The 15,342-nt window shown below is 42.1% G+C and overlaps 1 protein-coding gene across 2 annotated transcripts in view; it reads left to right on the top strand.

Moving 5' to 3' along the window:
• The first annotated feature begins 11,760 nt into the window (after nucleotides 1–11,760).
• The window catches only part of grm2a (glutamate receptor, metabotropic 2a), a 164,212-nt gene continuing 160,630 nt past the window's right edge, over nucleotides 11,761–15,342 (top strand). The window contains exon 1 of one of the 2 annotated variants that reach the window (XM_062054289.1): nucleotides 11,761–12,171. The gene's annotated coding sequence lies outside the window, so the exon portion shown is untranslated. The remainder of the gene's footprint in view (nucleotides 12,172–15,342) is intronic. The other variant, XM_062054280.1, reaches the window with a different exon arrangement.

Here is a 15,342-nt window from a genome sequence, read left to right as displayed (position 1 = left end):
AGCAAACTGTTTTACTAAACTCGATCTACCCAACGCTTACCATCTAGTTCGCATCCGAGAGGGGGACGAATGGAAGACCGCATTCAACACCTCTCTCTGACATTTTGAGTATTTAGTCATGCCTTTTGGACTCACTAATGCACCTGCCGTGTTTCAGGGTTTCATTAAATACATTTTTCGGGACATGACAGGTCGGTTTCTTTTCGTTTACCTGGACGATATATTAATTTATTCTTCGACATTTGACGAACATGTGCAGCAGGTTCGGTTAGTCCTTCAACGATTGCTCGAAAATAAACTGTTCGTCAAGGCGGAAAAATGCGAGTTTCATTCATCCTCCATTCCCTTCTTAGGTTTTATCGTAGAGGAGGGTAAAAAAAAGCAGTGGTAGACTGGCCCACTCCGGTTTCCAAGAAGCACCTTCAGAGATTCTTGGGCTTCTCTAATTTTTATCGGCGATTTATTCGTAATTTTAGTCGTGTCGCTGAGCCACTTACGAGGCTAATATCTACTAAGGTTCCGTTTGAATGGACACCCGAAGCCAATTCCTCGTTCTTGAGGTTGAAGAAATTGTTTACTTCAGCTCCTGTTCTTTGTTACCCTGACCGTTCTCTCCAATTTTTTGTTGAGGTGGACGCTTCTGATTCAGTCGTAGGGGCCGACCAAAAGTTGCACCCCTGCGCTTTCTTCTCTCGTCGCCTATCCCCTGCGGAAAGAAATTACGACATTGGCAACAGGGAGCTTCTGGCGGTCATCTTGGCCCTTCAGGAGTGGAGACATTGGCTGGAAGGGGCAGAGCTACCATTCATCATCTACACGGACCACAAGAACTTGTCCTACTTAAGGACCGCACAGAGACTGAACCCCCGCCAGGCCAGGTGGGCACTGTTTCTAACCCGTTTTCATTTTATCATCACCTTACGACCTGGTTCTCAGAATGGGAAGCCTGATGCCCTGTCCCGTCTCTACTCACCGTCTTTGTTCCCCATACCCACATCATTGGGGGACCCCAGTGGGACATCGAGCGGCAAGTCTTGGAGGCCCAGAAATCGGACACATCTCCTCGAGGCTGTCCACCAAGTCGGTTGTTTGTGAATTCTCGGCTCCGTTCCAGCGTTCGGGATTGGGCACATGGGTCGAAGATCGCTTGCCATCCAGGTTTTCGTCGCACCTGTTTTGTCCTCTCCCAGCGTTTTTGGTGGCCATCCATTCTGGCAGATACAAAGGCTTTTGTGGCAGCATGTCGGATCTGTGCCCGGAACAAGGCATCCCACCAGGCTCATGCAGGACTGTTACACCCATTACCCATCCTTTCCCGCCCATGGTCACACATTGCCGTGGACTTTGTCACGGGGCTGCCCCCCTCCGAGGGAAAAGACACTGTCTTGACCATTGTGGATCAGTTCTCGAAGATGGCCCACTTCGTGGCCCTCCCCAAGCTGCCTTCTGCTCTTGAAACAGCCCAACTATTGGTGCTCCACGCTTTCTCGTCCACAGTGTGGGGTGCAGCTGGCGCGAGGCAGCAGCACACACCTGAGGACAATCAAGTGGCAGCCTATTTAACCTGGCTGCTGACAACATGTGAGCGCCGGAACTTTGTCACTGCTTGCAACCGTCGCATATGTTGTTGGTCTTGCCAGAGAACTCTCTAGTTCGTCGTGTGCCATTCTTCTCAGGTTTGCCTGTATTATTCCTAGCCTTGTCTAGCGTTTTTATTTTGTACTTTGTTTTTTTTCTATTTACTTCTTTCATGAAGTATTTTTCCTAGCCTTGTCTAGCGTTTTTTATTTTGTACTTTGTTTTTCTATTTACTTCTTTCATTAAGTATTTTTCCTAGCCTTGTCTAGCGATTTTAGTTTTGTGTATGTTTTTTCTCTTAGTAGTTTTTTACATGGTGTGTTTTTTGAGTTTACCACCATCGCCTTTGTTTTCCTCCTAAATAAAAGGAAGAACAATTGTACACACAATACGTCTCTGCATCCTTGGGATCCACCTCACCAATTCCTAACAACAGCTCTTATTACCCACGGTGTCCCCCAGGGCGTCGTACTTGGTCTTCTTCCTTTTCATCCTCTACATTCTTCCCCTCGGGCAGATCCTTCTTTGCCATGGCCTCCGGTTCCACTGTTACGCAGACGACACACAGCTCTACCTCCCCTCAAAAACCATCACTGCTACCACCCTCTCTATCTCCACTGCCTACCTGACCGACATAAAAACCTGGATGCAAACACAACTTTTAAAACTCAACTGCAATAAATCACAAGTCCTAATCATAAGCCCAAACTCCCTTACCCATTCCACCCAGAACTTATCCCTAAATATTAGGCCCTTTTCCACTAAAAGTTCCTGAACTTTTGGTTCCTATAGAAATGTATGGTTTGTGTTTCCACCGCATTTTGCAGTTCAGTGTAGTTTATACAAATCAGGCTGATGATGTATAGAGGAGTGGTTTAGTATATTTCTACACTGCTACCATGTAAATAAACGGAAATATTAGGTGACAGTCCTTGGAGTCCTTTAAATCCTTTAATGAAGTGCTGGCGTTGGTGGGGAGGGTGATGGAGGGGGGAGCAGAGCTTTGATGAGCTGAAGGCCGTTCATGACGACAGTAATGTATGTTGAGGCCCTGAGCGGGAGTCCGGTCTTTCAGGGCCTGGGGGACTATGGGCTTATAGTTCGTAAGGGCCCTTAGCTCTCTCCAAACGGCCGCAGAGTCATTGGAGCGGAACTGTTCCTGTAGACGGTTAGAGTACACAGATTTAGCTTTCTCCACTTCCCTCTTGAAGTGATACTTCGCTTCTCTGTAGGTACTCCGGTCCCCGCTTCTCCACGCAGCCTCCGTCTTCTTGCGCAGCTTTCGGAACTTGGGTGTGAACCAGGGCTTGTCGTTGTTATAACAAGCCCTGGTGCGCGTTGGAATGATGCGCGCCTCATTGAACTCCGTATACTCGTCCAGATTGTCCGTGGCCGCTCCAATTGCCTCCCAGTCTGTCGTCTCCAAACATGCGCGCAGCTCCTCTACAGCCTCGGTGGTAAAGCACTTAATGGTCCTCATAACAGGTTTAGCCAGTTTCAGTCTGTCTGTATGAAGGGATTAAGTGCACCATCACGTGATCTGATAGTCCGAGAGCAGCGCGTGGGACTGCATGGTATGCCTTGCTTATTGTGGTGTAACAGTGATCCAAAGTGTTCTCCTCTCTGGTCGGGCATTTAATAAACTGCCTATACTTAGGTAATTCCTGGCTCAAATTTCCCTTGTTAAAGTCACCAAGCACGATAACAAGAGAGTCCGGAAAAGACCGTTCCACATGTAAGATATTGCCTGCAAGCGTGCGCTGAGCGTCACGCACGTCTGCGCTGGGCGGTATGTAGACAGCCACCAGTATGAAGGAAACAATCTCACGCGGTGAGTAAAAGGGCTTACAGTGAATGAAAAGATATTCCAGAGCAGGAGAGAAGTGTTGGGATATCACTGTCACGTCTGTACACCAGTTGCTGTTGATGAAGAAGCAGAATCCACCGCCTCTTTTTTTGCCGGGGAGCCCCGCGTCTCGGTCCGCGCGGAGAAGATGAAAGCCCTCCAGTTGACACTCGCACTCAGCCACGTCTCCGTGAAGCACAAAACACAAGATGAAAAAGTCCTTGTTTCTTCTCATCAGCAACGCTGCTCGTCCATCTTAGTGGCAAGTGAGCGGACGTTGGAGAGAAAGATGGCAAATAAGGGCGTGCGCAATCCCCGTCTGTGGAGACGGACAAGGGCGCCCGCTTGCTTTCCTCTTCGGTGCGGTTTCCCTGTTTTGATCAAAGAATGGACCAAATCCGCAGCTGACGCTAAGATGACCGGTAATAAGTCCATAGGGGTGATGGATATGATGTTCAGTAGCTCTTCGCGGGTGTAAGAGCACGCAAACACACAATTTACGCACAAAAACAAACAAAACAGAGCGCACGAGAGCACGGAGGCAGCCGTGATTGGCGCCATGATGATCATGTGGTGGTTGTCGAGGCTGGTGAACGTGCCAGCTTTGCTCTCGTCGTTTGGTTGACTTGTCTGGTGTCGGCCCGGGCCTGCCTTTGCGCTCTGCCGTACCGTCCTTCAGAGTGATGGAGGTTGTCCCTAGGGGGGAGGGCGGTGCGTGGCTTGACCTGTGGGTAAAGTAGAGGGGTGAAGTGATCGGCTGATTCTCAGTGGACAGTGGGTTCCGGGGCTGGATCGCTGCGCCGCCGGCCTGTGTATGAATTTGTTTGTTTACATATGTGTGTGTGTGTGTGTGTGTGTGTGTGTGTGTGTGTGTGTGTGTGTGTGTGTGTGTGTGTGTGTGCGCGTGCGTGTGCGTGTGTGTGTGTGTGTGTGTGTGCGTGCGCGCGCGTGTGTGTGCATTTATGTTTTTATTATTGTTATATGTGTGTGTATGTACTGTATATGTGTATGTATAGATGGATGTAGGTATGTATATGTGTATTGTGGAGTCTCACTCAAGCACCGCCTGACAGGTAGGCACCTCACAGGGGAGTGCCAGGGCATGGAGGCAGAGTGGAACACGGAGGACAACGCCCCAGCCTAAGTCACATCATCAAGGGGCGGTACATATCACAATACCTACTCAATCAGCCTGAAGTGGCACCAGCTGTGCGGCCGGGTGGGGCCCAGCTACAAACTGTTTTTAACTCTGCCTCATTCAGGTCTGGCTCTCCTATGTGTCAAGGCAGGTGCATCAGGCGGTAAGCTGAGACATCCACTATTTCCCCATTAAGGACATTACTGGTGAAATGTTTTTGGCTGCAAGTCGGCCAGCTGCTGGGGTAGTGACCTTGTGTGTCAGCGTATCTGTGATCTTCTTTTTTTTTCTCTCTCTCGTCCTTTAGGGGAAGGATCCGCCAGGACAGCTGCTGGATGTTTCATCTCTATTGTTAGGGTCCCTGCAGGTGGGGTGGGTGGTTCCCGCGGCCCCGTGCTGGGCGGTTCTGCAGCGACCGACCTGGGAGGGGGTCGGGCTCTTGGGGCCCTGGTTTCTGGTGAGGCATCCGGCTTCAGGGGAGTCTCTGGGCCCCTTGGTGTGGGGCGTCCTGCCTTTATGCCCGCGTGGGGTGTGGTCTCTCACTGGCTTGGGGGCTGGCTGTCCCCTGCTTCTCCCGTGCCCGGCTCGGGTTCCTGTCGCTGGCAAGCCTCGCTTCGTGGGGCTGGTGGCCCCTTGTTCCCTGGGCACCGCACCTGCTGCTTTGGGTTGGGCTCTCTGGGTGGCTGAGGCCGTACCTTGGCTCCCACATAGACTGGGAGACAAATATATAGTACATACAAATTCACATACATACTCACATACACACAATTATGCATACATACATATAATACATACATACGTGCACACATTGCTACCTACCCTCCCACATACATACACAAATACGGTACATACATCCACACGCACATTCACTGTACAAACATACATATACACATTCTGTACATATACAAGCACATATGCTTACATATGTGCTTGTATATAGTCATGTATATAATCATGTTTCATCAAACCTCCCTAGGGGAAACTGGGTAAATCACAGCACACTAAGGAGCTTAACCTATTTTACCCTAACAATCTACAAGGTTAAAACAGTTCGCTTCTCTTTTTTCCCCTCCATTTATCTGCTTTCTTTTGTATTGTGTTGCATTTGAAACAATTGTATTGTTGATAATAGAGGTAATTATTGTTATTCTTCATTATCAATAGTGCTATTTCTATTGGTATTTTTATTGCTCCATTTGTAGTGCAATAATGTTCATTGTCATTTCTGTGTTATTAATATTTACTTCACTAACTGCTTCCTCGCTATCACTTTTCATATCATATTTGTACATATTGTATTTGCTGATGATGTTCTGTTGTTGTTGTTGTTGTCTTTGTATTATCCCCCTCTTTTCCCTGCAATTTCCCCCTCTGTCTTCTTTTTTCTCTTTCTATCCCTTCCTGATCCTGTCCGGCTGCACCAAACATTAATATAAATCTATTTAATAAAGTCAATTACAAATAAGGCAACAAGAGAAGTATCCCACACTTCTCTTTTGTAAAGTAAATCTGTATAGCAAATATGGGCATCTACATCAACAATATGATTTGCCTGGACAGGACAACAAAAATAAAATGTTTTTTTTTTAATAAATAAATAAACATATATACATGATGTATATGATGTTAAAAATAAATTGTACGGAATTGTTCATTAAAACTCAGGCTTTTGTCCACAATGTCCAACAGTCAGAAAGTCGTCCTCTCAGTAAATGACAAATTCATGAGGGTCAGGCGGTTCCATGTGGTCCATTTCAGCTGTAAAAAACGATATATAAAGAATAAACGTCAGTGTTTATCTCACGCCGACAAACACATCCGATTCTCTCCTTTTTTCCCCATGCCAACCAGACCACCAAAACATTGCCCGCCTCCGACCCAAACTGTCTTCCACTGCTGTTGAAACTCTTTCATCTTAACTTGTCATGATCTGTCAGCTCTGCTGCCGCCTGTCTGCTTTTTGTTGCAGTGCCTTGTTTTCGGGCTACGGGGCGGAGCCACTTACACACACACCTACAGAGCGCCAGTTGATTCCTGATGGTTCACCCTTCCAGTTGTGTTCATCTCCTCTGCACTGGCTCCACTCACGCTCCTCGTTCCTGTTGGCTCTTTCCTGGCGCTGCCGTGTAGAGTTTAGTTATTCTTCTCCACACTTTTTGTGTACATTCTTAGTTGTTTTTCCTACTCCTTTTGGAGTGTGCCTTTTGTTATTCTTATTCGTTTCGTCTCTGCGTTGGGGTCCTACACCGGTGAAGGCCGATCGTGACACATCTCGGCTTGATTACTGTGATAGTAGACAGCAAGAACTCAACCCGGTGAAAGAAAATATGTGAGTATGGCTTCCTTCTCATGGATAGGTTGGCCCTGCTAAAAGACCATGTCCGCCAGTTAGAGCAGAGTAACTTCGTAACTTGAGACGCCGAGGACACTTTTGCAAGAGTTAGCTGCACCGAACTAACTAGTCCAATTTGTAGTAGCCCTAAACGTCTTACAAGCTACTGTGAGCTAGTTATGACACATAACAGATTTTGCCCTTTAGCTCGTCTTACACCCCAGTCAACTGGCCACCACACATTAGTTTTAGGGGGCTCCATCACCCGGAACATACAGTTTATTAAACCAGCCCACAATTAAGTGTATTCCCGTGGCCCGAGCACCCGGCATTGAAGTTAATCTTAGGGAGCTCACTCGCAACAGGCCGAGTGAACACATACGACAGGCTACTCGTACCACTAACTACTTGAACATAGTTGTACACGTTGGCTTCAATGACACTAAGATGAGTCAGTCAGAAATTACAAAGAGGAACATAGCTCGGACTTGTAATCTCAACAGCAAGATGGCTCAGCATCAAGTACTTGTCTCGGGCCCCTTCCCTGCGAGAGGCAATGATGAGCGATATAACAGATTAGTCTTGCTAACAGTTGGGCTAGTTTTTGTAGAGAAAATGGTGAAGGGTTTATTGAAAATTTGTCCCTCTTACTTTGGCAAACTGGGCTTGCTGAGGATGGACAGTCTTCACCCTAACCGGGAAAGCGCCATCACTCTCACTAGTAACATAGATCACTGTTTGAGTCACACTTGACTAACTACATTAGAGCAGGCCACAGCAGGCAATTAGAGCGCTTGTTAGACCGAGTGAAGAGTCAGTTAAGAAAGAACTAACCAACGCCAGGCTGAAAAATTCCTACACTAATAGCATTTCTCGTAAAATAATACATAACTCACACAATACTTTTTCTCTAATGACTGTGCCAGAGGCAGACATGCATTAAACCAGGGGTGTCAAATTCATTTGGCTCAGATGTCGCATGGAGGAAAATCTGTGCACACGTGGGCCAGACTATTAAAATCATGGCATTAAAACTAAAAAAATAAAGACAACTTCAGGTTGTTTTCTTTGTCTTACTTTGGCCAAAAATAGAACAAACACATTCTGAAAATATTACTATAAAAATATACAAAAAAAAACTGGCAGCGGTAAAGTTTAAATCCATGAAGTAAAGAAGAAAGCAAATGAATGTTTATAACTAAAGACATTTAAATATGCATAAAAATGTGTTTTATTTTTTATTTTTTTTATTTTTATGAATTAAGTCATGTTTATTATAACCTTTTTCCAAAACACAATATAGAATGTGAGATATAACAGGATAATGCATACATTTATCATTTGTTTTCAAAACGGTTACAAAAAAGTGGGACCCCAAAAATTTACTGTGGGACCCCATTTTTATGATATGATGGGGTCCCTGGTACCCCATTTTGAAAATTCCTAGCGCCAACACGGGCCGGTTCTAATACTAATTCTAGTATTACTTCTAATACTAATCAAATTGTATGGTATCATTTGCGGGCCGAATCTGGCCCACGGGCCTTGACTTTGACACATAGGCATTAAACTGAGGTGGCAAATTATGAAGCGTCAAATCTACCGCAACGTCAAACAAATAATCTCAAGGTTTCCCAACATATACATTTTTAGATGTGGTCGAAACTATTTGAGACGCACTCCGCGAAATAGACGTAATGTCATTAATATCAGTACTACAGATACCATGAACAAAAATGCATCGAAACAGTTCAGACACTTCAATTTATTGTAGGATCAAATATTGAAAGATGTTTTGATGATAAGCAAATGACACTGGAACAAAAATTGTGACAACTAGCCCCGTCGTCCCTTATACTGTAGTCCTCCACCCTAGATATCCTCTCTGCTATCCTCTTAACTGCACTCCACACTGTATGTCCTTCACATGACATGTCCACAAACTACTTGTCTTCACTTTTAATCATCAATATATGTACACTCCAGTATCTTTACTGTATGTCATTTATTATGTCTTCTACAAAACGTGCATGACTCTGCAGGACATGTCCACAGTCCGTGTCCTCTACACTCTCAGCATATTGAATCTATGGCAAGTGGACTGTTCTGGTTGACTTGAAAGACATTTTGCCTCTCATCCGAGCAGGCTTCGATCATGTCATGCTCAAAGACTACTTAGGACAGCTGTAGTAGGCCGTCCTCTTCACAACGTGTCCTTACATTTCCTCTGCTTGTCCTCACTGTCTGACACGTTGCATACCCTGCATATCTTCCTTGCTACAGTATATGTCCATTGTCTTCCACACGGCATGGATGTCCACACTACGTGTCCCTGCAGGTACCTAAGGCTGAACATGAAAGTGTGCCAACAATTCATTGAAGTAACGGTCAAAATATGATGTCGCTTCATGAGGACATGATTATTACAGCAAAATAAATATGTATATTGTACGCTATTTTTCATACCGAATTACTTAAAAATGATAAACAGTTTAGTTTTTACCGTATAATTCCGACAACTGAGCTGCCAATGTTTTACTGTACAATTATTTAAACACAATTTACAGTGAATTACTGCAAATATAAAAAACAGTACTACTTATATTATTACTGTAAAATTTGAATGATTGAGCTGCTTGTTTAACAACTGACTTATGTTCCCCTGTGCATTACTGTACATGGAAAAACGGTACTATTTGTTTTTACAGTAAAATTTTAGCAACAGTTTTTACCGTAAAACATAATTGTTTTTGTCCTTGTTTTTACAGTGCATTACTTTAAATGAAAAAAAAACTGCACTATTAATTTATTGTAAGATTCTGGCGACTGAACTGTCAGTATTTTACCGTATCATCGACTGTAAATGTTTTTACAGTGCATTAGTAATGCACTGTAATCCACCTAATCATTAGGTGGACTGTGTAAGATTTTTAGGTTATTTCCAGAATTCACCCATTCACTAATGTTAGGCTACCTGTTTTCATGAATACTTACCACCACCATAAAATTCTAAGTATCCATTATGACTTGGAGAATTGCACTTTTGCCATTTCTGGGAAGTGTCACCTGGATTGTGAAGATAGGATTGACTTTAGGCAGAAGCTTGGTGCTTTCTCTGGCAAACTGAACCTCAAGCTTCATTCTCTGCAGCTTTGCATTCTTGTGCAGACTTTCATCCACAAGGAACTTTTCAACTTCCCCACTATCGTGAAGGGGCCATCAAAAGATTTCAGTGTGTCCAGCATGTCTAGTCTCTTACTCTCCTTTCTTTGAGCCATCTCTTGTTTCTCATCTGCCCTACTCTCGAATTTTGCCTTCATGAATTTACTCCAGTTGAGTTCAACCTCCCTTTTTGCTTGTGCTGCTGCCTTGAAACCTCTGAAGCTCCTGGCTCTTCTGTAAAATTATTGACCTATTGACTGCGTTCAGTGTGCCCAACTTCTTCAGTTTGTAGTCCACCTTGCCACATTGTCTCTCCATCCCAATGTTGTGCACAGGGGTGCCATCAATGTTACTAGCCTGTTCACTGACAGGGTCCATTGGGAAGGTCTCCTCATCCATCCTCTGCCTGGCCAGGACAGTCTTCAGATGGGGCAGCATGAGATCTGTCAGCTGCTTCACTTCATCCAAGTATTCGGCAGCCACGTCTGACACTGAGTTCAGGACATGTCCAGTGCCTGTCCAGCCACTATAGCATTCTTGGAAATGGGCTATCTTGACCTGCATGCAGCCCTTGTACCATGAACTGGCCTACACCTTTCTTTGTGGTGCTCTCCGATGCATGTTATCATTTTACCTTTCTCCTTCTCCTCAAGCTTAACCACAAATAGATACAGACTTTGAGCCTCAATTTGCTGCACAGCTGCCGTTATGCCAATGTGTTTTCCTAAGATATTATTTTATTTTTAATGATAGAAGGGAGGAAAAGGGGGCAAAAATCATGTCCGATTTAGTTTTTTGGGTGGGTTGGGGGGTTTATTTCATGATAGCTACCAACTCCCAATACATAATATCTCTCAAATGACCCAATGCACCATCACTGAAGTGGGCGTAATCATTTTCAAAAATGTTTATTTTTAGGCCATTTATCCCCTCCCCCTGTGTCTGTGTGAAACCTGTGCTTGTCAGTGTCTGTGTGGTATACCTAATAGTGTGTGTGCAGTATGTGCACTCTTCTGTACAGTACAGTGTGCATGTCTGTTCACAGTATACAGTATTTCTTGCATAGTGCGTGCGTGTGTGTGCGCCCACACGCGCGGGGGGTTGAGGGGCCAAGACCATGTCAGGCCCAGGGGGCCAAAATTTCTTAATCCGCCCCTGTGCATTACTATAGATGGAAAAACTCCCACTTGTATATTTGCAGTGGTGGCTTAGTGGACAACTACCAGCTCTTTTTTTTGTGACTGTAAAATGTATTTATATATATATATATATATATATATATATATATATATATATATATATATATATATATATATATATATATATATATATATTTTACAGTGCATTACTGTAATTGTAAAAATGGTACCACTTTTATTTTAGCAGTAAAATTTTGGTTACAGAGTTTGATTGTTTTTACCGTAAAATCTACTGACTTTTTTTTTAATGGTACTGCACTGTACTTTAAATCGAAAAACGGTACAAAAGTTTTTTTCACAGTAGAATTCTGACGAATTAACTGCATTTTTTTATCATAAAAATTTGAGTTTGCGTGTGTGTGTGCGTGTGCGTGTGTGTGTGCGTGTGTGTGTGTGTGTGTGTGTGTGTGTGTGTGTGTGTGTGCGTGATTTGGGAAGCTGGACCTGACCTCCCACTCACCCTACGACGTGTCACAACATGTTAGTGGATCTTAAGTTAAAAAAAACAAAAAAACATGTCTCCTCCCTGCTGGCGCACAAAAAGGAGGTGACTTCCATCAGCTTCTTCCCTTCCCTGCAAGCAAACATCTCCTCTTCTATCTTCTGAGAACCTGGCAAGTGGTAACGATGTTCTCTGGGCTGCCGTTGACATCTTCGAGAAGCTTCTTCTTCCATTAACAACTTGCTGGTCTCCCTCAGCTGACAAAAATGAGAGAAGCTGTGCTCCTCTTCAGCACCGCGAACAGCGCCTCTGCCTGACGCGCAACGCCTTCCTTCCTTCCTACCTTCCTTCCTTCCTTCCTCGCCCCCTCCTTTCCTTCCTCCATTCATTCAGCCGTGCAGGACCATTCCGGAGGATGTGTGCCGGCTCAGCGCTGCTTCGCCAGCCCGCTGGAAGCTGAGGAAGCTCGGACAGGTAAGAAGACATTTGGTGCAACTTTTGATGCTCAGACTGTTTTGTACTATTTGATGTGTTTTTATTCTACATTTGAATGTATGCACGTATTAGATATATATAAAAATACCTATAACTGCGTGCGATAAATAGGATTATATTTATTTATTTTCTTTTGTTGTGTTTTTTAGAGAAAATTCAACATTTGTAATACTTTTATTAGTGCTTAATGACGTGACCATCGCACCATGATGGACATAAAACATGTTACCATTTATTTGTCATTTTTCCAGGCGTCATAAAATGCAAAAATAAGTTCATTATATTTCAGAGAGAACTGTAAAAAATGCACAAAGAAGAAATAGAGTCTTGTCACCTGTTACTTTTGAATTGATGCTGTAAAGGGGAGAGTTTAGTTTTTGTTGATAGATTATTGATCATTTATTTCCAATTATTTGTTGACTTGGCTGGTAGAGGAGATGCAGATATTAATGTGTGGCCTGCAGCTTTCAGCAACATCTTTTCTGCCAGATTTTGTTACTGAGCTCCTTGATTGTTTGCTCTTTCTTCCTCGTGGCACACTGTTGTGTGTACTGTAGTGTGTCTGCGTGTGTGTGTGTGTGTGTGTGTATGTGTGTAATTGTATGTGTACACTGTGCCAGCATTTGTCTTCTATTGTGCACCTGATGCACATTACAACATCTGCTACATCCTCACAATGATACTCACTCAGGTGACAACAACATGACAATGAATGATGATAAAAAACAATAACAAATACACAACTAAAAGGCACACAGCTTCCCATTAATTTTGTATTTATTAGAACTACTTAAAACATTCATTATGTGTGCAAGTATATAATTTGAAGGATTTTTGTTCATAAAAAAGAATGAAATAGTAATGTGTTAGAGTAATGTTGTTGGTTAAAAGCACATTTTCTTGATTCATTAAAACCTATCATTTAGTTTACCTTACAAGTGGATGTGACTGCATGCTATAACACATTTTTTCATGAATTCATACAAAATAATTGACACTAAGTCAATTAGTTTAAAAAACACATGTTTTTGTTGTGTTATTAAATGTTATTTCTATAACTATATAATTAACCCACATAAATGTTCAAAAAAGATAAAATATGAAAAGCAGATTATCTACAACCACATTGTGCTTTGTAGAATAATAACATTAACGATGCCTGAAAATAATTGTAAGTATAATGTAATAAATGATAATCATATGAATAATAATATAAGTAATATAAAAAGCTGTATTAACATTTCTGGTTTTACAAAATAAAAATGCTAATATTTATTAGCAAAAACAAAATGTAATGATAAAGTTCATAGAAACATACATGTGCAGCCATGTACTGTACCAACAAAAAAAAAGGAAGAAAAAAATATTTTTAACTGCTCAATTCTATAAGAAAAATTACAAGACAAATGAGATAAAGCAGAATAAATTACAGGTTAACTGTACTAATACATAAAAATATTCAATTAATATTAACGTGGCCAATATATTACACATATGAAGCACAATATTGTTGAATTAGATTGAGTGCTCTTTTTGGATCTTATTAGGTCAGATATGTCCAAAAATAAGCACATATGCTAGAAATGGAGAACAAGCTGAATAATTGATACTAATAATAATATTGCAGTGTTTAACTATTGATAAAAACATGTTTTAGCCTCATCACAAATACAAATATCAAAGTGGACTTCCTTGTATCGTTTCATTTTCCACATTGTTCTCTAGATTGGTTTCCAGGGACTAAAATTGACCAATGAACAGATCACTTCTATTGACGTTAGACAACTTTTGTCAAAGTGGTAAGACGATGAATAATGCATCGACCAAAAAGGACAATAAAAAGCCTGCGAGTCCCCCAGAAAAAAAGTGTCATCAAGTCTTGCAGGAACGACATGAGCAAGACAAAGCTAGAGGATGAATGTTTGATGAGGACGAAGAGGATGAAGATCACATGCAAGGGAATCCCTACTTTTCCAGGTGGAGAAGTGGGGGGTGCAGTGGAAGGTGAAAGCTCGGACAAGAATGAGGAATATTCATCGTGGAATAATGTGGTTTCCATGGTGATCGGACAAGCATGAGAAAAAATACACTTTCACCGACACCGCTTGCAAGGACACACATCACAGAATGTCTATTTCACTGACTTGCTAATTGTATGCGTGACCTTATTAGCAAAGGCCAGACACTCTCATTTTTAGGAGAGGCATTTCCTGGTGTTGATGATGGCGGTGGGAAATGAGCTCATTCGTGTGCTTCAGAAGAAAAAGCAGATCGGAAATAAATGAGAAAAGTGTCAGCTGATCTTGTTTTGGAGAATTTTGTTAATTTATTATTGGGAGGGTGGATTGATCCAAACATCGATAACAGTGAATAATGTATGAATTTTTCTCTGGATTTAATTATTAATTATTTAAATAGTTTTAAGAAGACTGGCGGTTTTACAGTAAAAACTTTACATTTACAAAATGTTACTGTAAAATATATATATCTTTTTATGTTTTTTTTTTACAACATTTTACGGTACATGGAAAAACAGTACCACTGTTTTTTTGGGGGGTGGGGGGTGGGGGGGGGGGGTTGGGGGGTTATGGAAAAAGCTGGCAGCTCAGTTGCCAGAATTTTTGTGTTAAATTGACATTGGTTTTTACAACATTATATTGTTAATGGAAAAACAGTACACGTTCTTTTTTTATTCTGCCAACTTAGCTGCCAGTTTTTCTACTGCAAAAAACAAACGTACCGTCTTTCCATTTACAGTAATACACCGTTAAAAACAACAACCATAGATTTTACAGTCAAAAACTGGCACCTCAGTCAACAGAATTTTAACACAAAAAACAGTAGTAGTTTTTAAATGTCAGTTTCCAGTAATATGCTGTAAAGAACAACGTAAAATGTATTGCCATTTTTATTAATTTGATGGGTAGTTTGCTGTAAAGTTAAGTATTTGTATTTATTTTTATTTAGACAAAATTTTTTTGGAATGTATGATAATATACTGTAATATTTGGTGCAATAATGGACACTATCAAAATTTAAATGGCATGCAATTTCAAGGAGTACATATATTTTTTCTGTCAAAATGATAAAAATCCATTACGTTTGGTGAGAAAATATTAAATACTTTTATTTTTACAGAAAGTGAAAACA

The sequence above is a fragment of the Entelurus aequoreus genome, linkage group LG01 (assembly GCF_033978785.1).
Source record: "Entelurus aequoreus isolate RoL-2023_Sb linkage group LG01, RoL_Eaeq_v1.1, whole genome shotgun sequence".
Lineage (NCBI taxonomy): Eukaryota > Metazoa > Chordata > Actinopteri > Syngnathiformes > Syngnathidae > Entelurus > Entelurus aequoreus.
This window is presented reverse-complemented; position numbering and strand designations above follow the sequence as displayed.